Source organism: Pleurodeles waltl, chromosome 6 (assembly GCF_031143425.1).
Source record: "Pleurodeles waltl isolate 20211129_DDA chromosome 6, aPleWal1.hap1.20221129, whole genome shotgun sequence".
In the NCBI taxonomy this organism is placed as follows: domain Eukaryota; kingdom Metazoa; phylum Chordata; class Amphibia; order Caudata; family Salamandridae; genus Pleurodeles; species Pleurodeles waltl.
This window is the reverse complement of record NC_090445.1, coordinates 85,103,597-85,123,408: the sequence shown is the minus strand read 5'-3', so window position 1 is coordinate 85,123,408 and position 19,812 is coordinate 85,103,597. Positions and strand designations below refer to the sequence as shown.

Genomic DNA, 19,812 nt, shown 5'->3' with positions numbered 1-19,812 from the left:
CCAACCACTGTGACTGTGGAGAGTGGGAGGCGGTAGCCCCAAGTGCCTGGTCCCCTTTGACCACTCTCCCTTCTACCAGGTCAGGGATGACAACCTGACCCTGGTCCTCCCCTCTGGGGCTCTGTACCAGCCCCGCAGGAGCGGCACCCCCAGAGTCAGAAATTGTTAGGGTGCTTGTAGAAGCAGTCCTGTACAACTCTTCTACCAGTGCAGGGATGTTAACCTGCCACTGGTCCTCCAAACTGGGGTCTGTACCTTCAGGTTGGGCCAGGGGTGAGGCTTCCCTCCCCCTGCCCTCCCTTCTGGGGTTCTGCACCCCCCAACTAGGAGTGCCCCCCCCCCCCCACAAGACAGCATGGTAGGGGCACTGTTAGCAAACTGAACCTGCCCTTCCAATCCAGGGTCTGTACCTCTGTACCCCTAGATTGCACTGGGGTCAGGGGTGAATCTCTCTCTCCCCTACCCCTACTCTCAGGGTTCTGCACCCCCCCCCTCGGGGAGAGTACCCCCAGAGATCACACCAGGGGAGGTGATTGGGCAAACCGTTCCCCCCTTCAGGTTAGGGTTTACCCCCTGCACCTGATCCTCCAGTCCAGGGTCTGTACCCACAGACTGGACCACCGCCTGGCAACCCAGGACTTCCTGGGGGGCATCCAACCCTGAGTCACCACCCTGCGGTTGAAACACTGCCTGGCGCACCAGGACTTCCTCGGGAGCACACCTACCCCCCCATCAGGTCAGAGTTTACACCCTGAACCTGATCATTCAACCCAGAGTCACCACCCTGTGGTTGAACCATTGCCTGGCACACCAGGACTTCCTGGGGGGCACACCTACCCCCCACAAGGGACACACCATCCCCAAGGGCCACACAAGAGTCTGGCTGGCGCAGGTCTCCTGACCCCTGCCCATCTGGCAGATTCTGGATTCCCCCCAACCCAGAAATGGTCTCACCAAGGTTATTCCTGGGGGGCTCTGCTCTCAGAGCTGACCCCTGACCCTCCAGGTTCTCCACTGGGGTCCGCAACCCCCTCTCAACCCTTGTGCTGGACTTCTCCACCCCCTCACTAGGAGTGGTACTGCCAGACACCAGAATTGGTGGGACGCTGGCTACATCCACCCCCCCCCCCAAGTTCTCCTGACACTGTGGGGTCTCCCTCAACAGATGGGCTTACGGTACAGGCTAGGCTGCCCTCCTGGTGTTCCCTCATGGAACCCTCCAGGACCTGGGACCGGATCTCGGGCACATTGGGCCTCTGCCCATCCCCATTCCCTCTCTTCTGAGACTGGACATGGGGTCCTTCACCCACCCCACTACACTGGGACCTACCTGGGACACTACAATCCTTCCCTACCTCACCTGGTTGGGAAATACCTAGACCACTCCTCTTAGGAGAATCCCCAAATGCCTCTTCAGACTCTCTGGTACTCATCCAGAGGTCTGCCTCCAGAGTAAGTTCCATGGGGTCAGAGAGCTCACACTCCACCTGGTTTTGGCGTAGCTCTGGAAAACAAGGACTAGACATATGCTCTCCAGCAATTACATCACACAGCCCCTCACATGGTTTAACCAAACTACCCTTCACCCAACCACCCAGTGACTCTGCTTTGAAAAAGCATCCGCATCACCATCCTGAGACTGGTGAGACAGTACCTGACTGTCCCTGACACTCAAACCACACTTTTCTGGGATGTCTTCACACTTAATAACCAGGAATTCTACCTGCGGGGAACCCCTCTCCCTGTCACTCTAACCTAGAGCCAGTAGAGTGTCCCTCCCATCACTAGGAATATGACTCCCTATGCCAGTTCCCCAATTCACCTCAGGGACGCTGTGCATCACTGGAACTACCTCATATCCCTGACCCTCCTGATGTGTGTCAACTCTCTCCATAAAGTAGGGCACCACGACTCTGGGCATGTGCACTTCTTCAGCAGCATTGGATATAAAATTGTTGCTGCCACCATTCCAGCTGGACTCAGCCCTCATGACTTCCAGCTCCTTCAGTTTTAGCTCATAAGCCCAAATCATCTTTTTTTATCTCTAAGTCCCATTTCCACTCGTCAAGCTCCCTTTGCATCCTCAACTTTTCTGACTCCAACCGGCAAGCCCTTTCTGCCTGTCTGTCTTGCAAATCCCTAGGAGTCAGACCTTTAGAGGACCTACTGCTACCACTCCAGGAGACCCTCCCCCCAGGTGTAACACGTACCTCTACTACACCACTGTGTAGACTCTGCACTTCCCCATCCATATCTTCTGTGTGCCCCCAGCTTCCTTGGCTGTCACCCAGGCCCTCAGTGCCTCTTGCAGCTCCCCCTTCCTGGTGGAGCTTATAACGGGACAGGCAAGATCTTTACAGAACTGTTTCAATTAAGCAACTGAGTACCTTTCCAGTTTCTCTAATTCAAAAACAGCTCCAGCTGTTGCATCTCCAGATTGAGACATGATGGCAACAAGTGCAAAGTTCCAAAGGCAGAAAACAAGTTCCCAATGAAGTAAAAAGAATCAGTCAAGGGATCAGCAAAATCATGGAAGTAGAACAAAAAGGAGACAAGTAGTATGTAGTCATGTAGTGGTCTGAAATCAAAACAGTAGTGTACACTACATCACTGTATGTCAAGTACAAATACAAGTCCAATCCCAACCACTGATCACCAATGTTAGAAATGGGGTCTTTGGTTGACAGTCAGGTTTCCCCCTGTTCAAGCAAGGACCCTCACTCTAGTCAGGGTAAAAGAGAATCACCCTCAGCTAACCCCTGCTTACCCCCTTGGTAGCTTGGCAGAGTAGTAGGCTTAACTTCAGAGTGCTAGGTGTAAAGTATTTGTACCAACACACACAGTAACTTAATGAAAACACTACAAAATGACACAACACCAGTTTAGAAAAATAGGAAATATGTATCTAAACAAAACAAGACCGAAATGACAAAAATCCACAATGCACAAGTCAAGTTATCAATTAAAAAGCAAAAAGAGTCTTTATGTAGTTTTAAACACACACTAACACCGTTAGTGTGAAATTGTACCTTGAATGTGTCAAAAATAACCCTGAACGGGCGAGTGTGTGTCAAAAAGGGCTTGCGATGCGTCAATTCCACTCCCGAGCGGGACCTTGCGTCGTTTCTCCTTTCCTCGGGTCGGGGCACGCCATTTCTTCTCTCTGCAGGAGAGTGATGCATCGATCCGTTCAGCACTCTCGGGTCCGGGCAGGCCTTGCATTGTTTTTACACGCCAAGTGGTGTTTGCGTCAGAAATACAGCCGCATGATGATCCGAAAACCACGCAGCGCGGGTTGCGATCTCCCAGTCTCCATCAGCGATGCTGCGCGTTGTTTCTCCAGCTCCGTGCGTCGATTCTTCGGTCACGTTTCAGGCGAGTGTCGATTTTCAGCCGCGGATCCGGCGGAGCATCGTTTCTTCAACCGCAGATTGGAGTCACGTCGATCTTTTCCCCGCACGGTGCTCTGTGCATGGATTTCCTCCTCTTAGGCTGCCAGCTTCTCCTTTCAGGGTCCCAGGAACTTGATGGGCACCACAGGGCAGAGTAGGAATCTCTCCAGAGACACCAGGTGCTGGCAGAGAGAAGTCTTTGCTGTCCCTGAGACTTCAAATAACAGGAGGCAAGCTCTAAATCAAGCCCTTGGAGATCTTCACAAGATGGAAGGCACACAAAGTCCAGTTTTTGCCCTCTTACCCTGGCAGAAGCAGCAACAGCAGGATAGCTCCACAAAGCACAGTTACAGGCAGGGTAGCTCTTCTTCCTCAGCTCTTCAGCTCTTCTCCAGGTAGAGGTTCCTCTTGGTTTCCAGAAGTGTTCTAAAGTCTGTGGTTTTGGTTGCTCTTCTTATACCCAATTTCTCCTTTGAAGTAGGCCTACTTCAAAGCAAAGTCTCTCTTGAATGTGAAATCCTGCTTTGCCCAGGCCAGGCCCCAGACACTCACCAGGGGGTTGGAGACTGCATTGTGTGAGGACAGGCACAGCCCTTTCAGGTGTAAGTGACCACTCTTCCCCTCCCTCCTATCACAGATGGCTCATCAGGAAATGCATACTACACCCCAGCTCCCTTTGTGTCACTGTCTAGTGTGAGGTGCAACCAGCCCAACTGTCAAACTGACCCAGACAAGGAATCCACAAACAGGCACATAAATGGTATAAGCAAGAAAATGCTCACTTTCTGAAAGTGCCATTTTCAAACACACAATCTTAAAATCAACTTTACTAAAAGATGTATTTTCAAATTGTGAGCTCAGAGACCCCAAACTCCACATATCCATCCGCTCCCAAAGGGAATCTACACTTTAATCAGATTTAAAGGTAGCGCCCATGTTACCCTATGAGAGGGACAGGCCTTGCAACAATAAAAAACAAATTTAGAAATATTTCACTGTCAGGACATATAACACACATTACTATATGTCCTACCTTAACCATACACTGCACCCTGCCCTTGGGGATACCTAGGGCCTACCTTAGGGGTGCCTTACATGTAAGAAAACAGAAGGTTTAGGCCTGGCAAGTGGGTACACTTGCCAAGTCGAATTTACAGTTAAAACAGCACACACAGACACTGCAGTGGCAGGTCTGAGACATGATTACAGAGCTACTTATGTGGGTGGCACAACCAGTGCTGCAGGCCCACTAGTAGCATTTGATTTACAGGCCCTGGCACCTCTAGTGCACTTTACTAGGGACTTACTAGTAAATCAATTATGCCAATCATGGATAAACCAATTCCATACAATTTACACAGAGAGCATATGCACTTTAGCACTGGTTAGCAGTGGTAAAGTGCTCAGAGTTCAAAAGCCAACAGCAACAGGTCAGAAAAAATAGGGGATGACCCTGCATAAACAAAAAAGTCCAACAGATAGCCTTTCCGATTAGAGCGGATTGTGCCACAAGCAACAGTGTCCACTCTGAACAATTCCTTGAATAACTGAACTCCAGTGTAGAAGTTATCTACATATAAATGGTGACCTTTGCTAAACAGTCGTCTACCAAGTTCCCACACAATTATCTCACTAACTCCAAAAGTGGGCGGACAACCGGGGGGGTCAATACTGGAATCCCTACCAGTGTAGACCCGGAAATTATAATCATATCCTATACTACTTTCAGACAGCTTATACAATTTAATTCCATACCCTGCCCTCTTGCTAGGAATGTATTGCCTAAAAACCAAACGACCATTGAACAGGACCAAAGAGACATCTACAGATATTTATTTGCCGGAACATAGATCTCTGAAAAACGATCTACAAAATGATCAAGGACAGGTCTAATCTTAAAAAGACGGTCAGAATCAGGCTGATCTCGTGGCAAGGCTAAAGCATTATCAACAAAATGCAACATCCAAAGAAGAAGCTCATACCGGTTACGACTCATGGTTGCAGTAAATATAGCAGTTGCCATCAAGGGACTAGTAGACCAATATGAAGACAGTGGTGGCTTCCTTATCAGCCCCATCAAAAAAGTTAACCCCAAGAACTTTTTCAACTCTTCCAGATTTGTCGGAATCCACCAGCTAGCTGTAGAGTGTGGCCTAAGTCTGGCAGCAGTGTCCCTCAAATACAGCTCCACATACAAATTAGTCTGCTCAACAATCTCTTCCAAAAATACATCGTCCATAAACAACTCAAAAAAATTGACAGGCAAAAAGTTTTACGTATTTACTTTACACCCTGGGAGACCAGTAAAGGCAGGCAACTGCGGCTGCTCCATGTTTGGGGCAACCAGAGTTCAGGTCTTCCAATGGGAACCCTTTTAGCCGCTGGCTGCTGCACCACTGGCACATCAGTGTGCTCCTCTAAAACAGGCCCTTCATCAGCACTGAGAGTGGCTTCATCATCAGATGATTCCTCTCTGACAGAAAATTCACTTCCAGAATCTTGCACTTCCTCCTCTTCCTCAGATGCAGAGTCAGTCTCATATTCATGGTCAGAAGACCGTTCAAAAAGCACACCAACAACCTGCTGAGCGATCATCCTACAGCCAGCCATGATCTTTCCTACAATAAGTAACTGGACAAATGCACCACCAACAACCAGCACTGTGTAAGATAAGTAATAAACAAAGTGTGGCTTTATCACTAAGAGTTATGAACTCAAAAACTATACCACGAACTTTCCTGAAAACGCTAGACTCACCAGCAACTACTCTGCACAGTACTCGGGTACATTTTCTCAAAAGATGGGCTACAGGTAGATCCAAAGAAAGTGGAAGCCATCTGCCAAGCAACGACTCCCCAAAATGCCACAGAAGTCAGGAGTTTCCTGGGGATGGCCATTTACTGTGGCAGGTTCATTCCCCAACTGGCAACGATGGCTGAACCGCTAAGACAATTGACGAAGGTCAATCACAGATGGGAATGGACTGCTGAAGCTGACAGAGTCTTCCAGGACATAAAAGGAACACTACTAGGTAAGGTAACCATGGCGTACTTTCACCCGGAGAAAAGGATGGAAGTGGTGGTGGATGCAAGGCCAGTGGGGCTGGGGGCGGTCCTGATGCAAGACCAGAATCCCCAAGAATGGACCCCGGTTGCGTACGCTAGCCGAGCCCTGTCAGCAGTAGAGATGCGGTATGCCCAGGTGGAACGAGAGGCGCTGGCCATCAGATGGACGTGCAAACACTTCCAACTATATCTGTATGGCCAGGAATTCCAAGTCGTCACAGACCACAAGCCACTAGTGTCTCTATTCACTGGCTCCCCCAAGAATTGAGAGGTGGGCGGTCCTGCTACAGCTGTACCGTTTCACAGTCATCTACCGCTCAGGGGCAAGTAACCCCGCAGACTATCTGTCGAGGCATCCACAGACAACTTCCCTGGGGGTTCCCGGAGAGCGAGGATGAAGAAAAGATGGAAAGTTTTGTTAACCTGCAAACATAGGTGGCATGTCCGGTGGCCTTGACTGTGGCAGAGCTAGCGGAGGAGTCAAACAAGGACCGTGTCATCACCCGGGCAAAAGAGGTGGAGTGGCAATGCAAGGACTGTGGAAAGTCAGGGAGGAATTGTCTGTCGGCGGTGACGGTCTCCTGCTACGAGGTCAGAAGATGCTAATTCCCAACAGTCTGTGGGACAGAGTAGTGAAACTAGCTCATCAAGGCCATCAATCACTAGCGGCAAAAACAAAAGCGAGACTGCAAGCGAAGGTATGGTTCCAGAGTAGACTCATTTGTGGGGATCTGCCACTCGTGCATTATCACATCTATCGACAGTCCCACCAACCCGGTGATTACTGAACCACCTTGCGGCCAGCCCTGGTCAAAAGTGAGCATGGATTTTGGGAGCTTTCCAGATGGCAAGCTCACAGTAGTCCTGGTTGACTCATTCACAAAATTCCCTGTAGTAGAGACGTGGTCTCCACCTCGTTCGAGAACCTGTGGCCGGTATTGGAGAGAGCCTTTGCCACATTCGTCCTTCCGGATGAGATTCATACTGATAATGGCCCCCCATTCCAAGGGCAAGACTTTAAGGCTTTTCTGAATGAACTAGCCATACGCCACAGCAAAATAACGCCATACTGGCCACAGACCAATGGCGACGTCGAAAGGTTCATGCGCAATTTGAATCGAGCATTGAGAATCGCCGTAGAATGGGGCGACGGCCTCGAATGTAGTCTCCAACAATTCCTGCGTGCCTATCGGCAAACACCACAGCACCACGGGGTGTGCTCCCGCCGCCCTGCTGTTCAAAGTTGCCCCGCATAACTGCATCCCGGCTGGAGCTTGTTGGGGACTGCCAGCACTGGATGTCACCGCCACGCAACAACGGCGAAAACAAGTCAACGAACGGGCCACCGCACCGCCCAAAGAAGAACACGATCCCGGGGTTTTCAGGTGGGCGGCAAGGTGGTGGTGAGAAGCCGACGACTAGGAGGCAAGTTCCTGACTCCTTTTGAGCTGGAGGTGTGGAGAGTGGTGCGAACCCAGGGGTCCATGGTGACCGCCCGACGTGGTGAAAGACAGGTGACAAGGAACATTTCGCATTTCAAACGAACAGGTGTACTCGCTGATGATTGTCCAGAAACCGAAGAAAAGGATACCATTGGAGAAGCTGACGAAGGAGTCAACGAGGGGTCAGGAGACCAAGCGGCATCCAGCCAGATTGTACCTCAGCCCGCTGAGGAAGACAGGGACATGAGGTTGAGTAGTCTGGGTGAGAGGTATCCTCTTCGGCCCAACCCGGCCCCCAGTCAGAGGCTTCGAGATTGTGCGTGCTGAGAGACACTGAATTATAAGGTGAAGTGTGCCCATGCAAGGATGGCGCCCTGAAGAGACTGGGAATAGTGTTGTCTACGACTGAGTCAGAACAGAGTTTGGCGGGCCATCACGATGGCCAGGATGCAAGAAGTGCGGAGGACATTTATCATCTTGTAGATGTATCTCGATCTATCTCTCTTTTCTCTTTTTCCCTCTCGCTCTACCTTTGTCTCTCTCTCTCTCTACCTCTCTGTCCCTGTTGGTCGCCTCCTCCCCCCTCCTGTATGCCCATCTCTCCGGCCAGCTTTGGCCTATTCGTCTGTCTCTACTTGTTATTTTTGGTATTACTATGACAGTTGTGGTTATGACTAGTTCAGTTATGTTGGTTGTTGTTGTGGAATAAAATCCTGGAGGGATGTAGAAAGCCACGCGGGCTCTACAATACTTTGTTGCTCGCAAGGTCGCGGGCGGGCTTCAGCCCTAAGTAATAAAGGGGAGGGGAGCTGCGACCTGGCAGTCCTCCTTCGATAGAGACAACGTGTGGCTGCTTTACTGAGTCGTTCTGCCGCTGCGCCGTGCCTTTATTACATAAGCCACATGATACAAACCATACCAATTCTAGGTGCCGGCGTTGAACGGACATCGTCCCTTGAAGATATTTTTGGGGGTAGTGTTTACCATGGGCGATGGTGAGGTAACATGAATGGAGATTTGTAAGCTTTTATAAATAAAAAGTTGCATGCTCGCTGGTAAACAGAAAATAATTTCTGTTAACCCTACACCGCTTCCTTATAGGAGCGTATACCGTCTTTCGAGGCCACGCATTGGCATACTTTCTGCAGTTCTAGACCTTCTTTTGTCCGTACAAAGTAACCCGTGTTGAGCAGCTCTTTCTTTGATTGTGCAATGTGGAGCCTGGGTGATAAATTCCTTTGTGCACCTTTGCAAACAGACCACAGCCCCTGCCCTGGTTTTTCCCTCTGGCCACAGGGTCTCCAGTCTTATTACACTTTCTTCATCCACTTTTGTTGATAGCCTGATTTTGTGTAGGGTGTTTTTAAATGCTGACACAAGTTTTATCTTTCCTCCTTTTTCTTTTTCCGCTATGGGGCTGTTTCTCGAGTTAATTTCAATATAGGCGTGAGTAAATAGATCTTATATTCCACTTGCACCCACCGTATTTAGCCGTGTGGTGTGGGTGGTGGTAGTGTGTAAAGTTTTGAGCCCAGTTTCTGCTGCAGTGTGTTTAGCGGTGCAGGGCACGCCGCCAAGGTTGTGGATGTTGCTTGAGTCCTCTCTGAGCCAGTTGTTGGGCCACGGGTGGGATCCGTATGCTGCTGGATTTTGGGGTTAGAACTTTAACCTGGTTTGCCATTTCTGGGGAGATGCTGAAGGTGCTACTGGACTTAGCTGCCAATGTGAGGCAGTTGTTTGAGTGGTATCAGTATAGTAAGCACATGGTGTGTTTGAGCTTTTGGAAGCTGTTGCAGTGATATTGAGTTTCAGGTAAGGCATTTACTAAGGAAATGGGTGGGTTTTGAGGGATGAAATCCTATTAAAGCACGTGGTGGGGTATTTTGAGCAGCTTGATTGGTGTTGTGGGAAGTACTTGTTATAGTAAAAAAAGTGATAGATGGAATGCTTGAATTGATCTCGGCCACTGGTAATTACTCGGGCCACACCCCAGTCTGTCATTATTTTTCACACCTGTCACTTTAGTTTGGATCCAGCTATATGCAAATCAGGCTTAACCCTGCTTCAATTGGAACAGTCCAAGCCGAATTGCCAAGCCAAGTCCTCCCTGAACCAGAACACAAGCAACCGCAGACCAACTTCTTCCTTGTTATGGGCTCATGAGATGGGTATAGCTTGGTTCTAGTGACAGTGTGCATGGGACGCACGTCTGGACACACTTGTGGTGTCATATTAAAGGAAAATGTTAAATCTTGTTAAAGTACATAGTGTTGTATTTGGAATGACTTGTTTAGTGCTGTGGAAAGTACTTGACAACTGTTGTGGGGATTTTGCACAAGATGTTACACCGCTAGCAATGTTAGAAGCGGTTGTGTAAGATTGTGTTTGTGCACTTGGTTGGTGGGTTACCAATGGAAAACATTCAGAGCGATGTTTGAGTATATTTTAGGAAGTGTTCATGTTGTGTTGAGTTCTTTCAGCACTTAAGTATAAGTGTACTGCTGGTGTGGAAAATTTCAAGTATTGTTGCAAACGGTTGTGTGTTTGGGGCACTGTTAAGTCGTTATAACACTTTTTGCCAGGATAAGTGCTCTATTGGAGGCAGACTGAACATTGTAGATCACACAGGAAAGCTACTTATGGGGGAGGCCGAGAACTATAAGTTGCTCAAGAGCCACTCTGGAGAGACACCTGATACAGATTCATTGTTAACACTCATTAAGTTCTTCCCCCCTGAGCCCGTTTTGCGGGGGTTGAAGCCTGCCTAGTGATGGCCTACACAACCGCGTTGTCGTGCTGGACAGCCAGTCCAAACCACTCTGAGCCAGTCACAACCCAAGAGAGGGGGAGGGACAGCCATTAAAGTTTGAGCTGCACATGGTTCTCTCCTTGTGCTCCAGTAGATACTTGGGTGTCATACATGGCGGTTCACCCAACTACTATTGCCCCAGAAGTGTTTTCCTTTACATGGGTGAAGAGTGGGTGGCCCAGTTGGTTATTTGCCACAGTCATGTCCAAGAGGGGCAGCTGCTGTAGTAGCAAGCACCGGTATTTGCTTTTGGGAAGTGAAAACGTTTGGCCGTTGGTCCTCTGTCTGCTATTGACGTTATATTTGGCATGAGGTGCAATGACAAAAGTTATTTTTGCCTTTCTTATGCTTCACTTCTTTACAACATGCTCATGCTTGTTTCCTTTGTTTCAGTAGCAGGTCATCTTATATGGTATGGGTGCTCGGTCACTCTTTGTCGTGCCGGATGGCCGGCCCAACCCCTCTGAGCCAGTCACGGCCCAAAAGGGGGCAAAGGACAGCCATTAAACTTTGAGCGTCTAAAAGTTCCCCCTTGTGCCCCGGTAGATAATTCGGGATTGTCCATGGCGGTTCGCCTAAATACTGGTGCCCCAGCAGTGTTTTCCTTCACATGGATGAAGATTGCTTGGTACGGTATTGGTTCGCTTCAGGTAGGGTGGCGGCTTTAGGAGCAGCTGGGAGGGCCCAGCTGGTTATTTGTCAGTCATTTTCATAGAGGGGCAGCCGCTGTAACGGCAAACACCGATATGTCCTCTGGGGAAATGAAAACGAGTGGCCGGTGGTCCTCCGTCTTCTATTGATGTTATATTCGGAATGTGCTGCAATGACAAAAGCTATTTTCGCTTTGCTTATGCTTCACTTCTGTACAACATACTCATGCTTGTTTCCTTTGTTTCAGTAGCAGGACGTCTTATATGGTATGGGTGCTCGGTCACTCCTTTGTCTGGCAGGCGGCTTCCAGGTTGCCACTGCTCCGCAAGCCTCAGCTGGCATCATTTTCGCAGCGTACCCAATGGTGTGGGATCAGTGGTCTGAGAGTCACTCAGCTGCAGCGACTGGTCTGGAGGATGAAGGGGTCCAGGGGAGTTCTGTTCCCAGAACTCATTGCCGTACAAAAGGGAGACCTAGACCTGGGAGAGACAAGTATACCGCTGTAGTGCCCCGTCCAGGGTGCGTGGGAAATACCCCTCACAGACTGTTTGAAGGTGCAGACAGTTGCTAAGAAGAGGGTGATTTTCTCTGATGCGGGCACAGACCATTGCATTGAGGAGGATTGGGCCTTTTTCCCACAGTTAGTTTTGGGGTGGGGAGGGTGAAGGACCTCTGGGCCCATGGTCGCCCTTTTGGTGTGAGATGAGATAATAAATTCACCCTAAGCAACAGAGGGGTACCCAAGGTAGGGTACCCGGGATAACACCGAAAGTAGGATCCTGCAGTCCTGAATCAACCGGTGGATGTACACACCAGCTTAGGGGTTAGGGTGCCCAGATCAATGGGGTGGGCATAGGGCTCCCACTCCTGGCCACCCCATTGCACCCCCACGGCAGCTTGGTGTTGGGGTGGGGGGTGGAACCCGGAGCATGAGGACAAGGGATGGTGTGGTGTTGGGAACCGCCCCCCCCCAAGGATACAGGTGAAGTATGGTTCACTTGTGTGGTCCAACGGCGTTTGGGAAGCGGGAGGATCCTTGGTTGTGTCGTTATCATGATTTATGAGATTTATGACAGGATTGAATTTTGACTTACAGGATATGTTTTTATGATTTATGATTTTAATTATTTGACATTTGTAAATTAAATTATTCCAATGCCAAAAACAATCAGACTTTGCTGGTTTACGTTTGGCGGGTGCTGAGGCGGGGTCTACTGGGGACATCCGGGTTCTATGACAGAGCACCTCCCCAGTTGGGGGGACGGGGGTGCGGCATTTAGGACCCGGGGCCTCCGTGGCCTGAGCCCTGTGCGCTGGTTCTACGTTTGCTGGCCTGGCACTTCCGCCCTCTCGCAAGGCAATAGGACGGAAGAGCAAGAATTAAGGGGGAGGATGCATGCGTCACTTCCCGCTGCCGCCTGCGCCGCTGCATCCATTGGGGGTATTTAAGTGCCCCCTAGATCAGGCCTCAGCCTTTTTCATGGATGCGGTGTGGGCGGCGCGACCAGAGATCGGCGTTACCCACCCTCCCATCCCTTTAGACATGAGATTGAGGATAATGTGTGAGGTGGAATACTAGGCATGAGATGAGATAATAAATTCACCCTAAGCAACAGAGGGGTACCCAAGGCAGGGTACCCTGGATAACACAGAAGGTAGGATCCTGCAGTCCTGAATCAACCGGTGGATGTACACACCAGTTTGGGGGTTAGGATGCCCAGATCGCTAGTATGGGCACGGGGCTCCAGCTCCTGGCCACCCCGTTACTCCCCCACGGCAGCTTGGTGTTGGGGTGGGAGCGGAACCCAGACCACAAGGACAAGGGACGTTGAGGTGTTTGGAACCGCCTCCCCAAGGATACAGGTGAAGTACGGTTCATCTGTGTGGTCCAACAGCATTCGGGACACAGGAGGATCCTTGTTTGTGTCGTTATCATGAATTATGAGATTTATGACAGGATTTAATTTTGACTTACAGGATATGTTTTTATGATTTTAATTAACTGACATTTGTAAATAGAATTATTCCAATGCCAAAAACAATCAGACTTTGCCGGTTTACGTTTGGCGGATGTTGGGGATGGAGCCTACTGGAGGCATCCGGGTTTTAAGAGTGGACGTGATTAAAAGCCCATATTGAATACATGTCTTGCAGACAGTGCTTGCGTGCTGCCCAAGTTCGACCTAAAAAGAAAGTCCCCTCGCCACCTGCAGGGTACTGTTCTGAAAGGAGTGCAGACATTGTGAAGGTGTTGCTGAATTGTGTCCTGGTGTCAAAAATTGACTAGAGGATAAATTCAACATATTTCCCTGAGCCCAGAAACAGCTGCTGTAATCGGGATCTGGTGGGATCACCCTACTTTCCAGCACTGGTCCAGAAGGTTACACCGTAAACAATAAACTAGGCCAACACAGGGGACTGTAGCTGGCGGTGATGCCTGAAGGGAAATACTGTACAACCCAGACTTGCCCGATACAGGGAACTAAGACCTGGTTGTGATATCCCATGTGTAATGCTGTACAGTACAAGCTGGCCGATGCAGGAACTATGGCCTGGCTGTCATGTCCCACAGGCAATACTGTATAGTACAACCAGCTCCTATACAGGGGACTATGGCCTGAATCAGGAAATACTGTACACAACAAACTAGGCCAATACAGGAACTATGCCCTGGTTGTGATTTTTTGCATGCAACACTGTAAAGGACAGAGTGTGTCCATACAGGCAACTGGGGCCTGGTTGTGATGTGCTACGGGTAACATTGTAATGTACAGACTGTGCCCATACAGGAAGCGGTGGTCTGGTAGTGATGTCCCACAGGTATTACTGTACAATGCAGACTGTGCCTGTACAAGAAGCTGTGGTCTGGCTGTAATGTCCCACAGGTATTACTGTACAATACCGACTGTGCCTGTACAAGAAGCTGTGGTCTGGCTGTAATGTCCCATAGGTGTTACTGTACAGTACAGACTGTGCCCATATAGGCAGCTGTTGCCTGGCTGTAATGTCCTGCAGGTATTACTGTGCAGTAGCGACTGTGTCCATACAGGCAGATGTGGCCTGGCTGTGATGTCCCATAGGTATTACTGTACAGTACAGACTGCCCATACTGGAAGCTGTGGCCTGACTGTGATGTCACTGTCCACCCTACCACGAAGTTGGGCCACACTGTAAAACATGCTGAATTTGTCCTGGTGTATTTTTCAAACACCCGGACAGGATCAGCAGGCTGCACATTGTCTGCTGTCATCCGAGGAACAACGTGCAGGTTGCGGGGGTGTTCCCTGTTTGAGACTCCAGGTGGCCCCAATACACAGGCTGAATTTAAGGGACCATCAGGCCTCCTTTTATTTGTGAGTCTGAGCTGGGAGCTTTCTGGGGCCTCACACCTAGATGTAACAAATACAGTAGAGGGGAAACAAAGGCACACAGCTTGTTAGCATTTCACAGGCACTTAAGAGAGGCACACTTTTGACCTTGTTCACTCCCTGGTATATAAGAGATCTGCATGCACTGTGAGGATGCCAGATGTGTTGGTCTGTCCCAGTAGGTACTCAAATTTAAATACTGCATTTTTCTTATTTCTTTCATAACGCTAGTCATCCCAATGCAGGGTGTCAGAGTGCTTTACCTCACACATACCCATCACATTGACAATAAAACATACGAGTTTGTAAATCAATGTAAAGGGAATGTGACATAGGACGACGGGGTTACAAGGTGTAGGAGTTGCATGTCCTTCATAGCTCACTGTGCTATATTAGAAGAGTTACAATGCAACAAACACAAGGATCTCTGTGTTAAAAGCAGTAACCCGCTTACCTATCTACACAGAATAACAATGTCATCTGCACCTTAGATCATTAGTTCCCAACCTGTGGTCCGGGGGATCCGCGAAGCCTCCTCAGGGGGTCCGCGACTGCTTAGAAAATTCAATAATATTAACAGATTAGGTCCCCAGCTTTCAGCAATGACTCAGTTGGGGGGGTCCCTAGATTCCAATAATGATTCAGTGGGGTCCCTGGGTTCCAGTAATGATAAAGTAGGGGTCCACAGAAGTCAAAAGGTTGGGAATCACTGCCTTAGATGATGTGCACATGCAATGTCTCACACGGTGATGCCACATGCATACTGCCTAGCTTGGTTAGTCCCACCCACTTCTTTTTTTAGGACTTGTGCCCTGGGTCCCCCACTCCTCCGTACCCTGCATGAGAGCTCCTGTGTGAGTTCAGAGGGTGGGGGGCCTCCATGTACTTTGAAGGGTGGCCCCCTCAGCAGTGCTTAATTTGTAAATAAAAATGTGCCGGTGCCCAAAGCCCTCGTCTGAAACATGCAGTTGCTGCAATTAAATGAGCGAACATGGAATACTGAGGCAGCGTAATCTGGAAGTCATATCGAGCCTCTTCAATCCATTTACAGCCACTCCCTGCCCCTTCAGCTTACTCTTGCAGCTTTCTGCTTTCTCTCATTGCGACGCGTTTTCTTTTGTCTCCTACTCTGTCTTTCCCATATGCGTCTTTCGCTCGCAGTAAATGCTTGAGGCAGAAAAATAAGCGCTGGTGCTCCGCACTGAAAACAACAAGCACAAATTGAGCACTGCCCCTCAGGTTTCTGTGCGGACTTTGTTGGACACCACGAGCTAGATATGAGAAAGTGCTCCTGAAGTGCACCTCATAACCCCCCTTCTGAAGTCATCCATTGTGAAAGTCTGAGCTAGAATGTTCTACAGACGGGGTCGGGCCTGACCTAAGCCATTCCTGGTGTCTGCTCTGAAACATGAAATTCGTCTGTTCCTGAGTTCTCAGTGGTTGATGCATGTCTGACTGAAAACTTCTCACTGCTGATGTCTGTTTATGATACTTAACCATCCTCCCCGTCCCATTCTTCCTGCCTGGTGTAGAATATTACACAGCTAATGGTTGTTCGGGCCTCTTGCTGCACATGTCTGCTGTGAGACATTTAAATACCGAAGTCCGTTTTAGAGCTCCATTTGCCGATGGCTGACCAAGACTATTGGCTCTCGTGGCAGACGCTATTGATGATGTATTTCCTGAGACATTCTATGCCTGATGTCTAATGGAAGATATCTCACTGGTGATGCTCATTCTGGGAAAGGTCCTTTCAGGTGTTGGCAGTGGGTGTGTGGGGGGCAGTTAATACGTAATATTTGTTCCAGTCTTCTCAAGTGTGAATGTCGGATGCGGAACGTAGCATCGCTGGTGGCTGTTCTTGCAAATTTGCTTCACATGTCTATCTTGGCACATTTAAATCTGTGATACCAGTGCCAGATGTCTGTTGCAAGATACCTGGGGTCCTGATGTCTGAACTAGGATATCTCAACGAAGATGTCAGTGCGATGATATTAAATTCCCGGTGTCTGTTCCTGACGGGTCTATTCGGCCAGCCTGGAGTAGAAATGGGCATTTCTGGCACACTGAGCTGCATTCCTCGGTCCTGTGGCTTTTAGTGTCTGATAACTTCTTCAAAAGCACCGAGACCTCGCTGAAGATACCACCGTTTTGTATGTGACTAATAAAGCGCCCAGAAGAGGCGAGGCCAAGTCCGGCTGCGATAGGCCCCTCCCGGTGGAAAGGGCTCTGGAGGAGGAGGTGGTCTGTGTGCGGGGCTGTAAGAGGAAGCTGCAGGAGTCAGATCAGGAGTCAAATTGTAGAAGGTGAATATGTTGTCGCCTCGGAAAATATAGATAAAACTTGACACGCCCAACGTGGGGCTCGAACCCACGACCCTGAGATTAAGAGTCTCATGCTCTACCGACTGAGCTAGCCGGGCAGACACAAGTGTGTTTGAGCCCTGTCTGTATCATGTGTTAGGGAGCAGTGGACTAAGGTATATTTTATTTCACAACCTTCTCTTTTGTCTCCACTCCTCTCCCCATCTCTGTCTCTCTCCATTTCCAGACAGCTGTGTCACACTGTCTGGACCCACTCCTAGCTACAGATCTCTCCTCTGTCTCTCTGTGCTTCACATACCCGCTGCAGGACTGCCCCCCACTCAATAAACATCTGGGACGCTCTTTCTTCACCTACACCTCTTTCGTGTTGGAGGAGCCCAGCCTCTAGGCGCTCGCCGCTCATAACAGCAGTCGAAGCAGGGATCCGGACTTGGTCCCACTGCTAAATCTGGGATCCGGTCACTAACTCTACGAGCTGCAGGAGGGGGAGACTCATCGGTGGAATCTCTGCAGCTGTAAAAGCATCTCAGACGTAGCGCCTAGAAGACCCCACTGAAGGCCACGTGCAGCTGAAGACTGAATAAACCAGTTTGCCCCGAGGGCTGTAGTTCCTCCGTTGGGCAATCCGAGGCTTAAACGGTTTGAAGTTCGGCCCCCGCCCCTTGCAGATAGTGGAGAAGGGAAGGTCTGTGGGATCGAAGTGTATCTGAATAACACTGGAAAAATCACCATCACATGCATCCATTTCACAGCTCTGATTACATCACCCCTCCCCCTTCCTCAGGTGCCAGGATGACCGCGCGGTCTCCGGTGCCAGACTCAAGAAGGGACCGCCCCTCAGGTGGGGTCAGAGCCCACTTTAACACAGCGCTTTTGTGACATAACCTCATTTATAGCAGCTATAGCTTCCTTCCCGTGCGAGGATTGTGGGCGCTTTCACGTCATGAGAGTGCGACGCGGGAGCAGAGGAGCTGTGATCCCTAAAGTGTCCATATGACCCTCCGAAGAGATCTCAGTCTCCAGCCTGTGCGGACTGAAGGAAGTTGTAAACTTCTATAAAGCCCCTGTTAGATTTACAAACAAGACTTGTAGGGAGAAATAAGAGAAGAAAAATAATAGACTAAAAATAACACATGTCCTAAGTGGGGCTTGAACCCACGAGATGGGATAGCTCATGCTTTACCAACTGTTCTAACCAGAGTACGGGGGTCCTTTGGGTGTCTTGTTGTTCCTGCTCTCTGTTAGGCATGTGCTTCTCTCTGTTTGTACCCCTGGCTCTGCAGGACAGACTGGTACAATGCAAAGAGCTGCACCATGGCAGAGTATAAGTATCCCAGGCACTGACTGGCACAGGGCAGACTGGTACAATGCCAAGAGCTGCACCATGGCGGAGTATAAGTATCAAGGCACAGACTGGCACAGGGCAGACTGGTACAATGCAGAGAGTTGCACCATGGCGGAGTATAAGTATCACAGGGCAGACTGGCACAGGGCAGACTGGTGCATTACCAAGAGCTGCACCATGGCAGAGTATAAGTATCACAGGGCAGACTGGCACAGGGCAGACTGGTGCATTACCAAGAGCTGCACCATGGCAGAGTATAAGTATCACAGGCACAGACTGGCACGGGGCAGACTGGTACAATGCAGAGAGCTGCACCATGGCGGAGTATAAGTATCACAGGGCAGACTGGCACAGGGCAGTCTGGTGCATTACCAAGAGCTGCACCATGGCAGAGTATAAGTATCACAGGGCAGACTGGCACAGGGCAGACTGGTGCATTACCAAGAGCTGCACCATGGCAGAGTATAAGTATCACAGGCACGGACTGGCACGGGGCAGACTGGTACAATGCAGAGAGCTGCACCATGGCGGAGTATAAGTATCACAGGCACAGACTGGCACAGGGCAGACTGGTACAATGCAGAGAGCTGCACCATGGCGGAGTATAAGTATCCCAGGCACAGACTGGCACAGGGCGGACTGGTGCATTACCAAGAGCTGCACCATGGCGGAGTATAAGTATCACAGGCACAGACTGGCACAGGGCAGACTGGTGCATTACCAAGAGCTCAGGCAGGACTGTGAGGTCCGACGCGTACATTCTGTGTGTGACAGACCGAGTGTGACGTGCAGAGAGCCACACGGCGTGGGCGTGGACAGGTGGCATGGGTGGCAAAGCCTGTAGGGGCTTGGGAATTGGTCAAGGAGGGTTGAAGCAAGTGTGGGGTGAAGGATTTAAAAAGTAGTTTGTTGAGGGCGGGGGTCAATGCGGGTAGCTTCCGAAAATAAGCATTGGTAAAGCCAAGAGTTCTCACCTTTGAGCCTTACCTGCTGAACCACACAGCCAGGCCACATCTCCCTGTGTAGCCACAGTCTGTCCTTTACAGTATTCACTGTGGAGGAGGACAGCCCGGTCACGGCTCCCTCTAACCGCCGCCCGTACATGAACCGTCGTTAATCAACTAAACAATGTGCTCAGTCTTAGAATAGAGACCTTTAGGCGCTTCATGTTATGTTGCACAGGATTTTGTCACTTGAACAGCTAAAGTTTTCCCAAATAATTACAAGGCCCTGCAGCAGGCTAAACCCATGCCAAAGAAGTTGTATATTTGTCTGTGGATCATCTAAATTAGGGCCACATAGAGGGCGGATTTCAGGTCTGATGGATGAAAGACATATTTGTAATATTAGTGCCACTGGGTGTGTGAACAGCTTGTGTCATGTTTTGTGATGGACTAGCCCACCTGGCGCCCCACG

General features: G+C 49.7%; 1 long non-coding RNA gene and 1 other non-coding gene across 2 annotated transcripts in view; one reads left to right on the top strand and one right to left on the bottom strand.

Annotated features, from left to right (window-relative positions):
* LOC138299255 (uncharacterized) overlaps positions 1-19,812 on the top strand; it is a 223,612-nt gene that overhangs the window by 65,685 nt on the left and 138,115 nt on the right. The gene's annotated exons all lie outside the window — the stretch shown is intronic.
* On the bottom strand, positions 17,077-17,149 carry TRNAK-CUU (transfer RNA lysine (anticodon CUU)). The gene has a single exon. It is a non-coding gene; the product is annotated as a tRNA-Lys (tRNA).